Source organism: Epinephelus fuscoguttatus, linkage group LG16, assembly GCF_011397635.1.
Source record: "Epinephelus fuscoguttatus linkage group LG16, E.fuscoguttatus.final_Chr_v1".
Classification (NCBI taxonomy): Eukaryota; Metazoa; Chordata; class Actinopteri; order Perciformes; family Serranidae; genus Epinephelus; species Epinephelus fuscoguttatus.
In genome coordinates this window covers 33,002,081-33,021,523 of record NC_064767.1, presented here as the reverse complement: position 1 = coordinate 33,021,523, position 19,443 = coordinate 33,002,081, and the positions used below count along the sequence as shown (strand labels likewise).

General features: G+C 42.7%; 1 long non-coding RNA gene across 2 annotated transcripts in view; it reads left to right on the top strand.

The window, feature by feature from the left end:
- LOC125903510 (uncharacterized) overlaps positions 1 to 14,607 on the top strand; it is an 85,133-nt gene extending 70,526 nt beyond the window's left edge. For both annotated transcript variants that reach the window (XR_007451309.1, XR_007451308.1), the window contains exon 3: positions 14,196 to 14,607. This is a non-coding gene — a long non-coding RNA (uncharacterized LOC125903510). The remainder of the gene's footprint in view (positions 1 to 14,195) is intronic.
- Positions 14,608 to 19,443: the final 4,836 nt, after the last annotated feature.

Genomic DNA, 19,443 nt, shown 5'->3' with positions numbered 1-19,443 from the left:
TTGCCCTTGAGCAAGGCAGGAAGCTCTGCTCTGTGGCCAACAGTCTACTGGCAGCTCCAAGACCTGAAACTGATTGAATGTGAAGCAGATTGCTGCTGGAAAAGAGAAAGTGTTCTCAATTGCCTCCCCTGGATGACTATAAGCTACAATACGTGTATTTTCATGGCTTTGTAAGACAGTCCTACATTCTTTTTAACCTCAGTGTCTTGTTGTATTGTCATAAACCAAATCTAGGTAATGTAATAAGTCCAAACTGGCAGCCGGGTCTGGGAAAGTACAGTCCTCTGCTCTGTATCGGTTTGTAGTCAGTGGATGTGGTTGGCGGATGGGAATAGTGGGCAGAGTATGTACGTATTTCTTGCTGTGTGTGTGTATGCGTGTACTTGTGTGTCGGGTAGAGGGTCTAGCCAGATCTCGCCTTGCTCCATTTGCCATCAAACCCCAGCTGAAATAAAAAACACATGGGAGCTGTTTTGAAGCTCCCTCATTGCCGGTTAAAAATCTAAATTTCCCCCACGACTTCTCCCTGTCTTTCTTCAACCCTCCGCCCATCCCTCATCCTACCCTTTGTGCTTGGAACTGTTCGCCCGGAACAGGCAACACCAATCGACCTCAAAATTTCCACTCGGAAAAGAAAAGAAAAAAAAAATCAAAATAAACAGATGATGAGGAAAAAGAGAAGAAAGACGTGAAACAACGTTTGCGTGCACCACAGTGATGGAAGGGCAAATTCTGTGCCAACTGTGTTATGGTTGGCAAACCTTGAAGTGCCTGATCTACAGATGAGGGAGGGGAGGGGAAAAAAAACACAGAACTGGAGCGACAGGCTGCCATACAGTGCGGTTGCCAGCCGCTGTATGTTTGAACCATGGGAGAAATTTCATGTGGTTGTGATTTTCATATTAAAGTAATGGGGGTCTATCAGTGTCTGAGTTGTACAGATGGGAGACCTACGCACCAGCTGCTGCTGCTGCTGTGTGTGTGTGTGTGTGTGTGTGTGTGTGTGTGGGAGTCTATGTACATTTACAGTGTCATTGAAGTTAGCATGTGTGTCGGGAGATAGACTGTAATTCACCTCGTAATAACACCTAATATTGGTACTTCAGAAATGCCACAATAAATGGTATGCTGGATAGAGTGTGAAGAGGAAAATAAAGTCCTGAGTACCATTCTCCATTTCAGTATTACAGGAAAAAGCTTTGAACATTTTATTGCATATTAGGATTTGACTGATGTATGAGCTTGCTGAAGTGCAGTGCATGTATGAGGCCAATTTTTATAAAAATCAGATATGGTCCACTTAGTCTCAAACAATATTTAATTTAATGTCAAATTAACCCATATACACTTGCGTTCTATGCAAAGCCCTTAAACTGAATTCACTGGTTTAATTCTATGCTATCGCACAGAGATGGGAGAAAGTTATTGTTTTGCAAGTCAAGAGTAAACCTTAAAGGGGACCTATGCTTCTCCTTTCTTTCTGTCATATAATATGACAGTGTCGGATGTTTATATAAAATGTGGCCAAAGTTTGGTAAATATTAAAGTAAACATAAGTGAGCAAAACCCTCAAGCTTCAGATCGCTCTGAATACTGTTTCCAACATTTTTTTCTACTTTAGAGACAAGCTGACATCAGCTCGTGAAGGATCTCTTTATATAGCCTAGTAATCTGCTCCAGGCACGCTACTGCAAGTGTTTACAATATGTAGCATACACTGCTACGTTAAGCTACATGCTAATGTCGGGAAACATGTAATCTCCGTTGCTTATATTAATGTCTCCTGGGTTTCAGAACATATTTATATATTCGGAACATTGTGTTTTGAAGCTTTAACTGGTGATTTTCAAGGGGTAAAAGTGGAGCTATACTCTATTACAGGTGATCCCTGGCTGCAGCTAACGTACATGTAGCTACATGTGAAAATGCCGCTATTTTTTGTTCGGGTCATTCTGCAGTTTAATGACATTTAAACAGAGCGTTTCAAACAGAGGAGGAATACAGGTGTCCTGGCACAGAGAGTATGAGGAAAGTAAAGTGTTATTTGACCATTAAAAGCATGTAGACATGTAGGAGAAACCAAAAATACAAGTGCAGTACAATGAACCTGAAAATTGGCATTATGAGTCCAATTTAAAGTGGCCATAATCATTATTTTTATATCGAGAGTGTATCAAATGACAAGGTGAAAATGCCATCCAGACTCTGACCTTGACTTCCTGGGAATAATATACCAATCTCAGTGCAGTAATTATAGACAGTAATACAATAATAATAACATTAGCAGCCTTTGCAGCAGTGTTTGCAATGGTGTTAGCAAAGGAACAGTGAGCTGCATCTTTGGCGAATCATATGTCAAACTGAAAATAGGCCACCAACTTATTGCAAATAATGCATTGGATATACTATGCTGCAAGGGTGGGGTACCAAAGTAGAGTTAGAGAAGCAGCGGAATGTGAGTTGTCTTCTGGCTCGCAGTGTCTGTTGGGCGTTTAGCCCGTCATTAGTCAGCTGTGTTCTCCCAGAGTGCCTTTCAGATTCACATCATTGTCTGGCTGGATGTTTTCCGTTGCGACAAAGGCATTAAGGACAAGCCCTCTCCCTCAGTGACCCTTCCAGGCCTGTTGATACAGTGAGTGTCATGTTCAGGCTCCCTATTTATCTCCCACCACTGGGGTTTAAATCTGGCCTTATTTGTATGTGTGTGTTTCTGTCAAATGGGTGGTCTCATGCTAAGACTACTCTGTACTTGTCTTTATTTTAGCGGAGCAGGATAAGACTCTCTAGCTTCCCCATGGTAAATCATCACAGACTCATGCTGGGGGACAAAAGCCTGGTGACCTTTGACCTTTTATCTCTTTTCCTACAACTTAATGGATTTGACTTGGCTCTTTAGTAAATGGTATCACTACTGAGAATCTTAGGCTATGTTCACATTACAAGCAAATGTGCCGCAATCTGATTTTTTTGCTCTCGTGTGACACAGATCAGATTTTTTCACATAAGTCTGGACACAGAAATCAGTTTATTTTCCATTCAGACCTGTGCCACTTCATATGTGGCCCTTAATCCGATACATATCCAATCACTGGCCATATGATCGCTGTGAGAATGGTCAGATTGGAATTTACGTGTGTTTTTCCCTTTTGCCCATGGTTGAAGCACATCACTGAACATACGGTGTCAAAGTGGTCTGTTAAAAATATGGAAGGTTACCATAGCACTACACTTTCTGACAGGGACAGCTTGCCAACATGTGGTGATAGCATGGTTGTGAGGCGTTGATGGAGATATTGGAATGTAGCCCTGGACATCCTAAGGCTTGGAAGAACCCTCCCTATTGCTGTCCCACTCCTTCTGACTCTTCTCCCGGCCACATCCACACCTCTTTCCCCACAGGACTACCAGCAATAGCTGCTAGTACAATTATTGGACCGAAAGCTCATTTGTGTGACAGCCCCTTATCTTTAAAACAAACGGCCATTGCTCCAAAGGGATATTTCTCCAAAAATAGCTTACACATTCAAACCAAAACACATGGCTAGTCATTTTGCAGACTGACATCATCATGCATCAACACTGTCATTCATTTTTATCCCCAAATGCCTGTTTTCAAGTGTGACGTTTCTGTTGTTAGATGAATGCGCATGTGTGGGATGTTATTGGTTGCATGTGAGCCATTTGAGGGCACACATCCATTCACACAAATTTCAGATATGGGTCACTTCAAACATGAATGAATAGTCCAGGCAGAAAAATCAGATCTGGGGAAATAATCGGAATTGAGCATTAAGCCCTGTAATGTGAATGGAGCCAAAGAGTCTGAGCGGCTTCAGTGAAAGGGTAATGATAAATTGGTATTATTGTTCACTGGTTACTTTCAGGAAAAAAACATGAAAGAAGACTTCTGGCATGACTTTTGCTCAGTTTTTCTGTTGTGACTATATTTTGCATGCGTGCACCATGACTAAAGATTTGTTGAAATCAATCTTCCCATAACTCCCAGTCTCTTTCCAAAGACAGGAAAACAACTACAGAGACTTTTATGTCTCCGGGGTTTTTATTCCGATCGCTAATAAGAATATGTCAACCACATTTTGCAAAGTTGATATTTCATGTCGATGACAGGGGTTAAAACAAGAGATCAGATTTTATTTCGATTTGTGTGAAGTGTTCTGGCATTAAAACATTGCTGAAACTTAAACATGCTTGATTCTAATTCAGAAATATAGGCACGTTAATCTCTCATGTTTGCACATTCAAATGTTGGATGAGGATCTGTGGACAATTTTATGTGACTTAAAAGACAAAAAGAAGCTTTGTTGATTAAACAAGTTCAATTTTACACCCCAGGCATGCCGTCGTATCTTAAACAAAGAAAGCTGTGTGTGTGTATATAGTGCTCGACTGCTAGAACACTGGTATTTGCTTTTGAACTGTGCCAAATTTTGAAAATTTGGTTTGATACAACTATCAGCTCCTTGAATGTACCAGCAACACAAACTGTGATTCAGTGACACATGTATCTGAGGGAAGGGAGCCGAGAGACGGAGCGGGCAAGAGAACAAAAACAAAGCAATAAGTATTCATGTTTCCGTGCTATACATCAGATTCTCTCTCATTACTCTGAACCCAGATATTTGCAAGGTTTCACACGTCCTTCATAAAGTTGTGTGGTTTTGGTTGCCTGCTCCCAGATGGAATTTCTCCCTCTTGGCCATCCATGTGAAGAGGGTCCCAGGCCTGAGTCAGACAGCCGGATTAGTGGTAATAGTGCTTTTCAAGGGAGATGGACGGATGGGATAAATAAGAGAAAAATAAAACCTTCCCTTAAAAAAAAACAGAAGAAAAAAACAGACGTCACTTCAGATTAATGACGATGCATTTTTAATTTGCTCTCATGGGGTTTGAATAGCTTACAGGGGACCTGGGGTCATGCAGCTTGCTGTACCTTTAAGGGCCATGTCAAACTTCATTTCAAGTAAAAACATGAAAATCCCCGTGGTTGTAGTTATGAGGTTTACACAACAGACGGAGAAAGGAGAAGAAGAAGGAGGGATGGATGGTGGGGTGGAATGAGGAGGGGAGGTTTGTGCTTGCCTGCTGGATGGGCGCCAAGAGAAGACTTGGCAGAAACTGTAGGATATCTGTGGTTTGAGGAAGGACGAGAGATCTGGATGCTTTTTAAACGGAGACGGAGAGAGATGGGCTCTGTCGACCTACATCCAGTCCTTCAGGCTTCAAACTGTGGTCTGAAAAGTAAAGCAGAGTTTTGCCTGTGACATTCAAGTCACTACTTTATGTTCTTTATGTTGGTGTTTCATGCAATCGACACTAATCCCGTTTGGTCTCGCTTGTCTTTAGCAAATCGTCTTGTTTGTTTGGTTCTGAGGTGGAGTTTGACTTGTCGCTCCATTGGAGGCCTCTCACTCTCCCTCTGTGGTGGGTTTGAGAGAGTGTTTGAAGAGTGGGATCTGTGGGACCAAGTGTCACTCGATCACTTGATTCACTGCACATGTCATAATCTGAGAGGGGTATTTGTGTATGTGGGTCTTGTGGTGATGGGTGGTTGTGTCATCTGAATTCATAACTTACAAGATTCAAGTATAACTAAGCTTGACTGTGGTTACAAAATATTTCCTGAGTTGTTCAACCCATTTCAGATTGGTACTGATATGTGTATTATATGTGTTATAATATTGTAGCTAATGATATACTTACTTTTAACAGGCACAAACAAAATGTAGAGAGATGGACATTTAGACATTTCTCAGCACACAGAATCTGTGGAGTCTATCTCCAGGAGTTTACATGCACATAGTGTTTGACACTGAGCTGACTCTCCCCTCCCTGTCCTTTGTCTGCAAACGTCTCCTCTGTGAAACCCGACCGTGGGGACAATCATCATTCCTCAGCTATTAGCACCAAATCTTTGGCCGTGCCTGAATGTGAGGAGATGTTGTGTTGTCAGCTGGAGGGCTCTGGTTTCTCCCCAGATGAGCGGAGAAAGGGGTCAGTGACGCCTGTCAACGACCCCCAACGGTCCCTGGTTTCCTGTCCAGGGACTACTCAATGGCCTCCATTACGTGTCACTGAAGAACCAAAATGGCCCCTGCTCTAGATTTCCACCCAGGGGTCTTTATCATGATAGTTGCTTGGCTGAAACTCAAGAGTTTTCATAATGAATGCCCAATGGCAGCAAAAGCAAGCAGTTGAAGATATAGCTAAGATATGCATACACTGATATAGGTAATTTACTATGAAAGGCAATAAGGTTCTTTGTCCAGTCTTGGAGATTGGGGTTTCAAGGGTCTAATTTTTCTGTGCAGATGTCAGTGATAGGCAATTGTAATTTAAGAAGGAAGTGGAATGCCTGGCCATCAGCGTGAAGGATACAGCGGAAAGTCTAGAAAGTAATTTTTGAGTTTGTTGGATAACTAAAAGGTTCATTAAAACGAAAAGTAAGGAAGCATCTATACGAGCAAGCAGCATAATGTTTAACACAAAGCAACCACGTTCTTCCTCTGTGAACTTTAACTGTACAGCACCACTGTACTTCATTCTGTCTGCAGGATTTGTTGTTTTTAGGTTCTGCATTGCACTGCTAGGTGCTGTAAATGTCAGAGCAATTTTCATCTGAGCTGAAATGAATTCCTCCTGCCTGACTCTGTGAGGATTACAAGGAACTTGAACTTGAAATTGTTGTCTCATTGCTGGAAATCTTAAAGCCCACATAGAAATGAAGAGAGTTGGACCTGTGGTGTGAATTTCTTTGCCCATGAAAATGGTCCAAGAAGGCTGTTCTGTGAACCAGCAGTGAAAACTTTCCGAGAGTAATGTCTCACAGCCTCCTCACTTACCTTGCTCATTTTGTGGAGCTGTTTTCTTGAGCCCCCTGGTCTCGAGTCAGTGGGTCAATATTTGCCTTTAACTTTTGACCTGTGTGTTTACCCACCTTTTTACTCAATTACTGCCATCACTGCAGTCTAGCTCAGAGAGGACGTTTTAAACCGTCGAACCAATAACTCTGCATAAAAGATTCAGACACAGCAAAGAGTGCAAGAGCTGTCTGTTTAAGCCTCCTCACCGGCAACAGTCGTAACCAGAGCCAATATGTTTTTGGGTCCGTCCATTTGCCTGTCCACCTGTCCCATTTTTGTAAACGTGATATCTCCGGAACGCTTTTTGGGGATTTCAGAAATAACTGCACTTTTACTTTTACACACTTACTACTGACAGGCCAAGACAAAAAAACCCCATCTCCCAACAGTAATTAGCTAATATGAACACAGTGTCAAATTGAATAAATAAAGAGAAACAAAATGGTGACTGACTCTAGTCCTTCTTACACAGTGATCCTGTAATACTACCCTGACAAAGACCCTGGTTCACACTTTTTACATAGACCGATAGGGGATGTCTCTCCGCCACCCCCTGCAGCTGCCTTTATTGGGGTGTTCTCCCCCAACAATTGTCCTTCCTCCGGAGCCACAGCCAGTAGCTCGCTTTCTCTGCCTCCTCTCTTAGCTCCTTCACGGCCTTCCACAGACTTGACCCCGCCATTCCAGCACAGTGGAGTAGTTGGACTACTGTTTTGCCAACAAAGCCCCAGCATCCGACCTCCACAGGATAAACTGAGGCTTTCCAGCCAACATCTTGGCACTCTGCTGCCAGCTCGGCGTACTTGAGGTGCTTCCTTTCGTGGGCTACTGTCATGCCCTCTTCCCAGGGGATGGTAAGCTCAATGAGGAGGACCCTCTTTTCCTCTGCAGACCACATAACAATAACTGGCTGGAGAGTAGTTTTATGATCTCTCTCGGGAAGACCACCTGCTTTCTTGGGTCCACCACCATCTGCCACTCTTTGCCAGGCATGAGCATGGTGTTCATCTTTTGAGCAGGAGCTTGGAGCGTGCTGCCAGGCTTAACGAAGCCTGTTAGGGCAGGCTGTGCTGTGTGTGGTTTGATGCTACCCAACAGTTCTCCAGGACCTTGACCAGCTTCATCAAGACTTGGTCATGGCGCCACTTGAAGTGTCCCTGGGTCAGCCCCACTTTGCATCCTGTGTCGTAAAGTGTTACAATATGTTGCATTGTCAGTTTAAATGTTCATTTAACTGGATGTTTTAGTCTTGGTTTTTTCTGTTACAGCGACCACTTCCATTTACTGTGCAGTGACCACTGCTTCTACTCTACCATAATTACTAAACCTGTTCACACTGTTGCCACAAGCGACCATCATTGATGTCAAGTCTTCAGGGGAAAATGAAGATTAGGGTAAAGTTGTATCCTACATGCTGGTATGTCTCTATCATTTCAAGCTGCCTTTACTGCCCTGACCATAATCACATGCAGCATTGCCAGTGAATTGGCTATGTCCATATCAGTCAATGCCAGTTTTCCATGTAGGTGTTGGTCTGACACATTGTGAGACTCCTTGCAAACCTGAAGTGTGGAGAACATCGAGCATATGGGAAATATGTGTGTATCCACAGCCAAATGGTTACAATTATCAAAATGATGTGACACAGACCCATCCCCCTTTTTAACAAAACTACACAACCACAGCATTAACGACTTGCACTAACACTGCCTGAACTATTATTACTGCTGTTACAATTACTGCCACTGCCACATATATCACATGTCTGTGTGCATACAGTCTGCTGTTAATAATCCAGACTGCTGTGACCTGCTTTAAATACATCCCCAGACTAATAAGCTCATTACTGCTTTGCTGTAAGAGCAGTGGGTCAGGAATTTGGCACACACACACACACACACACACACTGTAATTCTGTGTGTACATATACACAAATACATGTACGAGAACACACCTTCTACATGCTTTTGCACAAACAGAATCCCTTTCCTGCATGCTTCACATGCAGACATGAATGGAGGCAGACAAAGAAAAAAGAAAGGCACAGGTACACACACACACACACACACACACACACACACACACACACACACACACTCACACACACTCATGTCTCTTGCTACCCATCCATCTGTACATCCATTCATCCCCAGCTCTACAGGCACCCATAACGTAGCCGAAACTGTTTGTGTAAAATTAGAAGTGAAACCACATCCTCTCTGATTGAATGTCTGGACCTGCTGGGTCTTTGGGTGGCTGTGCAAACAAACTGAGCTGGACCATTACAGCCAGGCTACACTCACTCACTCACTCACATGCTCACAACCATGAATATAGTAACACACACCTGAAGTTGAGTTTTAAGGAAATTAAATTCTACACCTTTATCTCTAAACCTCATTTATATAATCTATGGCTAATCACCTGCACACATTTTTACAGTGTTTGTTTAACTGTACATACCTGCGTTAGGTAAGATATACCTGTAATGGAATTGCTGGCAAATGGACAAAACAATGAGGATGCCAGAAATTTTAGTCAATGACCACGGAGCATTTCCAAATTTATGATTGACAGCTTCATTGCAGGGACTTTACATGTGGCATAACTGATCTATCGAAGAGTTAATAGGAATCACAACTTAATGTAGCAACTGTTCTGCTGCAGACTTTAAACCCCAGTTTTATTATAACAGACCAAACATGACTCTGCGGCCGTGAAGCCAAACAACACAGCTTTATCATTTGTGTGTTATTCCTCACGGTGTTCCAGTTCCTCAGCCAAGTCTGTGTGTTTCTCTGGTCTGATAGCTCTGATTTCTGCACTGACTCATTTAGCCGGCTTATATAACTGACTGATGAGTGCCGCCTTCCTGCTTTCTGTTCCCATCCATCCCCTCCTTTTGTTTTTCCAAATCATGCCTCCAGCTCTCCACTGCCTCACCACATCCACGTCTCCTCATCTGTCTGTCTGTATTTTTTCTGTTATTCTGTCTCTTGTAATTAAACTTGAATCAACTGGTCATTCAAGAGCATGTTCATAGTTTGGCAAGAGGAGAATCACATCTGAAGGGGCAGATAAAAAACATGCACAACATGCAAAATGAAATCACAAATAAAGCATTGGACAAAACTGACCGACATAAAGCATTTATATGAACTAAATATTTCCAGATGCTTTAACCTTGGGTGCTCAAAGGATTTTTGGGGGGAGGGGGGGGGGTCTCAGTGAAGGCCAAGCGGCTGTCATTTAAAAGGAGCAAATATAATTATAACTGCTCTCTCTCTGCATGTTTTTGACAATCAACCAATGGTGGTTTTGTATAGAGAGAGGCTGTTGGAAATGTCATGTTGAAAGCAATTCAAAACAGCCATCAAAAGACAGAACATTGGCCTTTCTAAATCCATAGAAATGTGGGACGTCTGAATAAAGCACCATTCAGACTAATGCAGGGTCCATTCATCTGCGCTGTCCTCAAAACCCACATACACTGGCGCACCATTCTCCCCATTTCTTTCTATGACACATTTACACCACCACACTACCTGCTTACCCCACCTGGAGTACCTCCATAATTGCTGCTTTTATAATTATTTCCTTAGACAAACCTGATGTCTGCATGTGGAAACATCAGGATTCAGCAGCATTGACAGAGCTTAAAGCTTCAAATAGCCCTGGCTTGGGAACCAGAGACTTCCTTCCATAAGAAAATTCCTTTGGCAAGCTTGGTAACCAGTTCTCCCCCCCAAAAAAACTGTATTATTGAGTGTGTTGACTATTTTTCAAAGCCAAGCATCTCCACATCCAGACAGGCAGACGTTATGGAGAGGATCACTATCAATATCTTCTAATACATAAATCCAGGAAAGTGTACAGAATGAATCTAGTGTGGCGCCAGTGTGGCGCAGGCTTCATTTACACTCTAAGATAACACTGCACCTAAATAAAAGACATGATACCAACATTACACCTGCAGCTCTTTACACTGTGTGGAGGAGTAAAACATATGTGTAAGTTGGTAATAGAATATTGTTACTCATGGAATCTCATACTCTATCCTCAGAAAGTTTTAGACGCCCAGGCTGCCACTATAACCTCTGACCTGGAAACTGCTCAGTAATGGCTTTGGATGTAGCTGTGGGAAAGTGGTGTCGGTGATAAAAGCAAGGAAGATGAGTCAGATGAGTCAGAGAGGGTATTTGGAGTGGCAGCATATCTTGTTTGGACAGCGGTTTCCTCAGTTGTAGAACCAGTGACAGGCAGGTTAAGTGCTGCTGCCCCCAGTGATCAGCAGACGGGGGGAGGCGAGGACGTTTGTCTCTTTACATGATTGTTTTTGGTGCATCTCTGTCTCCAGCTAGTATAGTTCTGTTTTATTTAAAGCATGGGTCTTTTTGTAGTTTTGGCCAGCATTTCTAGTGGTTATAATAACTTTGTACTCATGAGGTTTACTGCTGAGATTTGGAAATGCAATAGCAACACTAAAAATAGGTTTCTGTGAGGCGTGAAATAAGAACGGCCAGAAAACAAAGTTAAATGGTTAATTATTACCCAAAGGTTTTTTGTAGATATCAGTTTAAACCAGCAGTACTTGCCATAGTTGTGTGTGCTCCTGATGTCATTATCACAGACATTTTGGGTGTAATTTGTTAGCCAACAGAGGGTTATTGGCACATCCAGCAGACACAGGGCAACATTATGATTTATTTTGAGCTGTGTTTGTGTCCACCTGATGAATGTAAGTCCAATATTCAGTCTCCTTTTAGCTCCATTTTGGTCTTCACCAAACCCTGAGGAAAAATTTAGGCCCCGTTTATACAACAATGATTTCAACTGAAAATGGCACGACAGTGGCGTTTTGGGTGCCTGAAAACATAACGTTTTGAAAACGGGTTCGAGAGTGCAACTTTATGGAAACGGCAGCGTTTCTGTTGTCATGTAAACTTGCAATATGCAGTTCCTCTGAAAACGGAGACCTTTCATACATGCATATTATGGTTCCAGTCTCTAGGCAAGCCGACTGTCACAACAACAATGCCAAGCTCTGTTTGTGTGGCTCACCCTGTTGATTTGAAGTGAAGTGTAGATCTGTTACTGTAGCAACTCCACCTCGTCGTCCATCCAGACAAAGTTATCTGTGCATGCTTTCGCCATTGTGTCTTCTTTGTTTTGGTGCTCTCTGACCCAGAGCCGGTCGCGGCGCACCATCAAGGCAGAAATACGCCCGCCGGGAGCCGTTCAGCACCGCGGAGAGCTCCCCACACAACCCGGACCCCAGAGTTAATAACAGGAGGTTATGGTGTTTCATTCTCTCCTCTCTATGACACTTGTATCTCGACCAGTAGCCTACTTTTGTTGCGTTGCTGATCCTCTATGGTATATAAATAGGCTACAGTAATAATCACATATCGGAACAACGGGACGTCGGGCTAATGAGAGGTCGGAACAATGAGAGGTCGGAACAATGCTACGGCACCAATAAAACATGAGCTTTGGTAGATTCTCCGGGGAAGCCCTCTCGCCTCTCCCCGCAGTTAGGGACCGTTCTACATGGTACTGCTGGCACGGTGGATATAATCAAAGTGTGGAGGAGACGGACCAGGTTAAGCGGCCGACCTCCGAAGCCCTCTCACCTCTCCCCACAGTTAGGGACCATTCTCCAAGGTACCGCTGCTTCTCTTCTCAGTTTCTTTTCTGAAGTACACTGTGAACTTCATAGTTTTGAAAGAAAACAGCGTGGGTGTGCGCAGGTGCAAAGATGCATTCTGGATGGGGCATGAGCAGCCGGAGCGAAATTGGAGCGAGAGATAAGGCTCCGCTCCACCTTTTAAAAAATAGCCGCTCCTCGCTCAACACAAAATCCTCCGCTCCGCTCACGTGCTTTGGGACACAGACACACAGCAGAAGGGATGTGCTTTCTCTGAAGTTGCACCCACCAGTCATTTAACATAACCCTGCCCTCTTCAGCTCCAGTCAATGATGTGCATGCCCATGTGACTGTTGCAGGCTGTGCAGCCATCAGCCACACAGCGTACAATAGATTCGGAATGTAGGAACATCAGTTATTGGCAGAACAGATATATAAGCCCCATAAGGATGTACGAAAGAATTTCTAATTCATAGAGCTGCTGCTGTCCAGCCAAAAAAGCTATTAACTTGTCAAATACCGCCACTTTGTCAGTGATCTGGGCGTTAGATAGTGACGCAAAAAGGCAGCTTTCACGGTGGTATAATTCACAACGGGCAGCAGCAGTTGTTGACAGAGTGACCACCAACCAACAAGTCAAATACCAGCGCTATGTCAGTGCACGTCCGCATAAGATAGAAAGGCCTTCCTCATCATTATAAAATGCACCATTCGGCAGCATTTTGTAAAACTGCTGGTAAAAAACATAATAAAAGGAGCTAGAACGTCTCTATGGGGCAGGCAGGCAGGAGGGACAGTGGATGGAATCAACAAACCCCGGACTTTCACCTTTGGGGGCCTAATGTTCTCTTCCTGTGTGAATGTTAAGCCAAACTATGTTTTCTTTCAAACCTAACCCGGTGTTTTTGTTGCACAAGGAAATACACTGAAAAGCAAGGTGTTTTACCGACATTGAAAGTTTATGTTAAAAAAGACTGTATGCATCTAAGGAGCAGAAACTATACATTTCCTGTTAAAAAAGGAGGTGTACTTTGAAGACACAATGCATGTAACAAGCATAAATTGACACAGTGTCTGGGAATGTCAACAACAGATGCAGGATAATACCTAGCGCGTCATAGACGCCAATGTCCACAGACAAGTTAAAATGAGAACGTGTTGCTGTAGAGCATTCTGACACCTCTGTTCCTATGGTGAAAAAGTAACTCTACACTTAAACATATAAAAGTCCTGTTAGCAGGGCTGGAATCTGCACCATTTTGGCAACATTCACTATTGGATGAAATGTCACTTGATTTGTGACGCCTAACAAAGGAGATAACAGCACCCACTCTGACACTACAAGCCCAAAAATCTGTTTTATCTGTTGACATGTCAACTATGAAAATGGAATTTCTGAAAATCTCCATCCTGGACAGAGTTTTACAAAAGGTCTGTTTTCAGTGTGGACAATGGTCAAAGTGCATACAAAAAGCTGTGTTTCAAAGAAAGGCTACCCATGTGTTCGTGACCTTTATAGTTATTTAACCCATTGTTAATATAAGATTATTGATCATTGCAGCTTTAAATACAGAAAATGTGTCACACATATTCATTATTACTTCCACAGTTTTCTGTCACCTTCCTTTTCCATTGCTCTCTTCCTCACTCTGTCTCTCTCTCTACAGACCTGTGTGGCCGCCTCAGCTCCAGAGCCCCACGTCACGGAAAGAAGACCCATCACAGTGCTTCACCTGCTGTTCCCAGCATTCCCCGCTTAGCTGCTGTAATCCTGGGGGCCATGGACAATATAAACACACACAGTGGATTACACTCAGTGTGTGCCTGTATGTGTGTGTGTGTGAAGGGGGATAAAAGAGATGAAACAGAGGAGGACTATTGCCGGTGCAGTGTAATCCATTTGCAAGAAGACCGTGTGTGTTTGTGTGTGTCCATGAAGAGCCCTCTCACCAGGTAGGCCTATTCATCACTGATGACGGTCTGTGTGCACGGGGCTTACTGTAGATCCCTAGCTCACTCACTCACACACACACACACACACACACACACACACACACACACACACACACACACACACACACACACTGTACACGATGGGGCCACCCAAACTTTCTGTGTGCTCCTTTTACTTTTTGACATTTTTCTTTTTTCGTGTGTGTGGTTTTCACAGACCATCTCTATTCAACAGAATGCCTAAAATAGTGGAAAATTTAAATGCTCCTACTCACACACACAGACAGCCCACCCAAGGACAAATGTTAGCAGATTAATGAAACATGCAAATATCCAGCAGCTCATCCAGCTCCGTCCCCCCTACTGTGTCTCATTCACATGCATAAGGCCATTAATATGAACGTCAAAGGGCCTGTTACTGTATGCACCATTTGAATGTTAATCCTGGAGAAAAGAACTATTGTTTTGTTGTTGCAGTAAATGTGGGTGGAGGGGTGGAGGTGGGGGTGTATTGGTGAAGAAACCTTGAAGCAGTTTGAACGTGTTAATGAACTTGAGGGGTTTAGCACCGGACCTGGACAATAAAGTCCCCCTGAGCATGAAATGGTAGGATGGGTTTCCTGCTGGTCTCCTCCTAACACACTCTCCTTCCTCCCTGGACCTCCTTAAGATGTCCTGACCCAGGGAGGGGAGAGGGGTGTGGGGGGAGGTAAAGGGGGGGAGCTGGATGCAGTGTCCAGTCCCCCTCCTCGACCCGGCCCGACTCAACAACAACAGCTGAAATGGCTTGCAGATGTGGCTCGACTAATAAATTTCTTTGTGAACTCAGCAGACGGGGGGGGTTTGGGAGCTTTCAAAGGGGGGGTGTAGAGCAGGCTGGACCTTAGGGGGCTGTTTGCGTGTGTAAGTTTGGATGTACTCGTGTGCGTGTGTTTGTAAAAGTGTGCACGTGTGTTTGTGTAGTGTGCTCGCATCCATGATCTCGTTGATGAACCGTTCAGGGTTTTATTAGCACACGTGCATCTATGTGTGTGCATGTGAGTGTGTGTTTGGTTCCAGTAAAACATCAGTCCCAGTGTACAAATGTCTTTAGCTGCTGCTCCAATTGATTTATAGAAATCTATCAAGTCGACCTGCAGGGAGTACAAACCCCCAGTCTGCTACCTACTGATACAAGCCAGGATGTATTCAGGTGCTAGTGGAGCTAGTAGTGAATTAAAGCCAGTCTGTGTAACTTTTTAAAGACGAGATAACATATTCTTTGTCTCGCAAATACTGTATAACATTGAATCAGCAGTAAAACACGCTGTTGCTCAATATAAAACACTCGGGGTTTCTTTCACTACACTCTTACATGGTTTGGTATGACCAGTAATTTATGGTGGCTCATTTTAGCTAGCATCAGCTTTATATTGCTGTGAAACTAACATTACTGGTGTCAGCCTGCTTACTGTATGACTCTGTTTACGCTAACTCTATTTTAGCTCATCACCACGTTAGCAAAATATTTCAGTGGTTTTATCACAAATGCAAAACCAGAAGTTTTAAGCACGACTTTTTATTTTCTGCTTGTGGTCATTTTCAGCTCATTTCCAAACACCTAATGAAAATGGAAAATTTAGTGTGCCAGTAATTTCCACCTGTAGCCACAGTGGCTGCTGTACAGCAAAGGTTGCACATTATTGCTTTACAGATAAAGCCTAGAGTTCAGGAATTCGACCGAATGGTTGTCGCTTTACGGTGTTTTAGCGCCCTCTGTGGTTTAAGAAAAATGCTGGCTAGTGTACATCTTAACATCCGTCTTGGGTCATCTGATCCCAAATGGACAACTCTACAGGCTGAAATACCCTGAAAGCGTCTGATGCTCACATTTTGAATTACAACTACTGTGGTAAATGGCCAAACATGCACCAAAAGCATTATGAGGTGCGTCAATGCTGCTGTTTGCAGTGCTAAGTTGGTGCACAAATGAGCACATACTTTCATATATGCAGAGAATGCAAGCTGAGCAGGCGGCCTCTCATTGTAGCGTACACACTACTGAAAGAATGCAGGATGCATTGATGACGTCTTGGATGCATTTACTCCTGTACTTAGAGCTGTGCAATTGAGATCCAATCACCCAGGTGTAAACAGGGCCTCATGGAGGTTTTTGTGGAAAAAATAATAAGACGAAAAAGAAAAACAAACAAAAAGTTTTGCAGTCTGAGAAAGGAAAGAACACTCCATGAAAGACCAATATAAATGCACTTAAATCCAATTTCCCCAATCCTTGGGGCTCAACATAAACACACAGTTGCAAAAGTTGAAAAAGTTTGGGTCATTTTACATTAACTTTTGTGTATTGTATTTTTATCTTGCTTCTCACTGGTATGAAGTACACAGGGCTCAGTTGAAAGCATACCATGTGCATCGTGAGCCAATCAGAGTTGAGCAATATTTAAATCGCAATCTTGTGACAGCTGGTTGGTTGTTTGGTCGCTGTCAATCAAATGTGACTAAACGCTTAAATACATCAGCAGTCTTGAAAAGTGGGAAAGCTATACTTTGCAATAACTAGCTTTAAAATAAAACCCAAATTTAATCCAATGAATTACCAGCAAACGTCTTTGACAAGGAAACATGACACAAAAATCCTGAACTCAGTGTTGCTGTTTGTTTTTCCAAGGATATCCCTTGATCCTACATGACTTATATATATATTTTTCCAAACCCAGAGTTCCCCACTTTAATGACTGATATTTGATTATATGTTGTATAATCTAATGATATGTACACTGCTGCAAGCTATCTGGGTCACATGTCTTTTTTTACTGCACAAAAGCCACTTTCCCACTGGGGATTTAGGCTGTCAGCACTCAGATTACACTGCTGGTTCACTTTAAACATGAACTACACACACACACACACACACAAGCATGCACACCATACAGATTATACACCTTAACCTGACTGCTACACTGACAGCATACAAACTCACTGTTCAAACAGGCTTAATGTACTCTCTCTCACACACTAGGCTTTTTTTTTTTTTTTGCTGTTTTTTGAACAAAACCGAAATGCCAAAACCATATGCATGTGCCAAGACGCTGGTATGCCTGGTTTTACTCAGCAAACTCACCCCATACTCACTCATGCACACGCATACACACACATACACACTCTAAAGAGATGTAATCAGCAACTCTGACTTTCATGCATTACCTCCCCCTTTTCCCATAACACATACACACATGGAGCTGCTATCTGTTTTTTCCCTCATTTCACTCTCTCTCTCTCCCTTTTGTTACAACTTATGTAAAGACTGTGTGTGTGTGTGTGTGTGTGTGTGTGTTTAAGGGAGAGAAAAACCTTGGTGACATTAAACACGGTTGACGGGGAGTGGGCAGAATAAACAAGGTCCCGAGTAGAAAGGCTGCCCTTCAAACACTCCATACTCAGCGCATAGGCCCAGGATCAACTGTGTTTATCAAAATCCTGGGGCTACAGAGGGAGAGAGACAAAGAATGAGAGAGGGGAGGGGTGGAGGGAAAGGGGCTGAGAGTATTGAGGGAAGACAAAATTGAAGGATAAAGAGAAATGTTGGGAGTCTAAGGGCTCTGACACAATGAGCCGACAGTCAGCCATTGCATGATGTTTCTAGAGATTCTTTTTGGATAATAAATTTAAACCTGAACCTGCTGTGTCCGTCATTGTTGGCACTAAAGTTGATTCAGCATGTTAGATTGGAGTGGGAGGAGTAGTGAATCAGTGTATTCACTGTAAAAGTACGACAAAATAAAAACACTTCTCTATGTGACAGTCAGAGCATTATTAAAGCAGCAAACCACTATTGGCTATGTAAAGATATAGTGGAGTAATGGCATCCTGAGCAGTGAGTGAAGTCACGGTTCCTCTGTGTATGTGTTGTAATTGGAGCTTCTTTGTTGTGGTAAGACAGTCCTGCCATGTGTGTTTGTTAGTGCATGTATGTAGCCCACTGGCTAGCTCATTGCTCAATGCCCCTTTCATAGTGCTATGTATGTCAAAGGATTATTATTACTGATGCATTAATGTTTGAGCAGCATTTTTGTTTTGGTTGACAGATAAATTATATAGAAATTTCTGTCAAAGATTGAGCCCTAAAAATCAACTTGTTAAAAATAGTTCTACAAGTGAGTGTCTGTATCTTGAAACAAAAAGAATAAGACAGGAAAGGACTGATGCTGAAATGCTGATTTTAGACAACTGGTTTAAAAAACGAAATATTCATTAAATACAATCAGATTAATTTTTTTTTTTTATAAAAGATGCTGTTGTACAATATATAGCAAAATATAAGTATACAGTGGCACAACATGGAACATACTCAAGTAAAGGATAGGCTAAATACCTTAAAACTCTTCAGGATTAAATGTACTGTACTGTAGTTACTTTCCACCACTGCATGTTCCAAGCATGTAAGACCATGTAAATTAAGTGACATTATTTTGATAACTGTTGTCAAAATTCTTTCTGCAATGTTTTGGATATTAAATGTGGAACATTAGTTCACCTTGGCCAGCAGCTCTTGTGTTCTAGCTCAACTTTTAAAAGCTGCAGTAAAGACTTCTTTAAGGTCAACTTGGTGAGTCAGGGCTCCAAAGGAGTGACGTGAGAGAGAAGAACAGGCACAGCTGATAGTGTCCGACTCTGATTTAAATCTTAGAAACTGCATGGCACTTAAGATTTGTGTCTAAGACAAAGAGAGGAATATCACTGCAGTCTGCTGTCAAGGAATGCTTTTGGGACTTCGGATGATTCTGGATGTGTGGCCTGCAGGATTCTCATTGGAGAGTGAGGTTGGCTGATCCAAAGATATCATTCTCTGATGTCATTGTCATATCGTCTGTATCCCTCCACCCCAGTCTCTAGTACAGATAACAGACATCTGGATGAAGATAATTCACTGGACTTCAATTTACCCCTCCCTCAACAACCTTT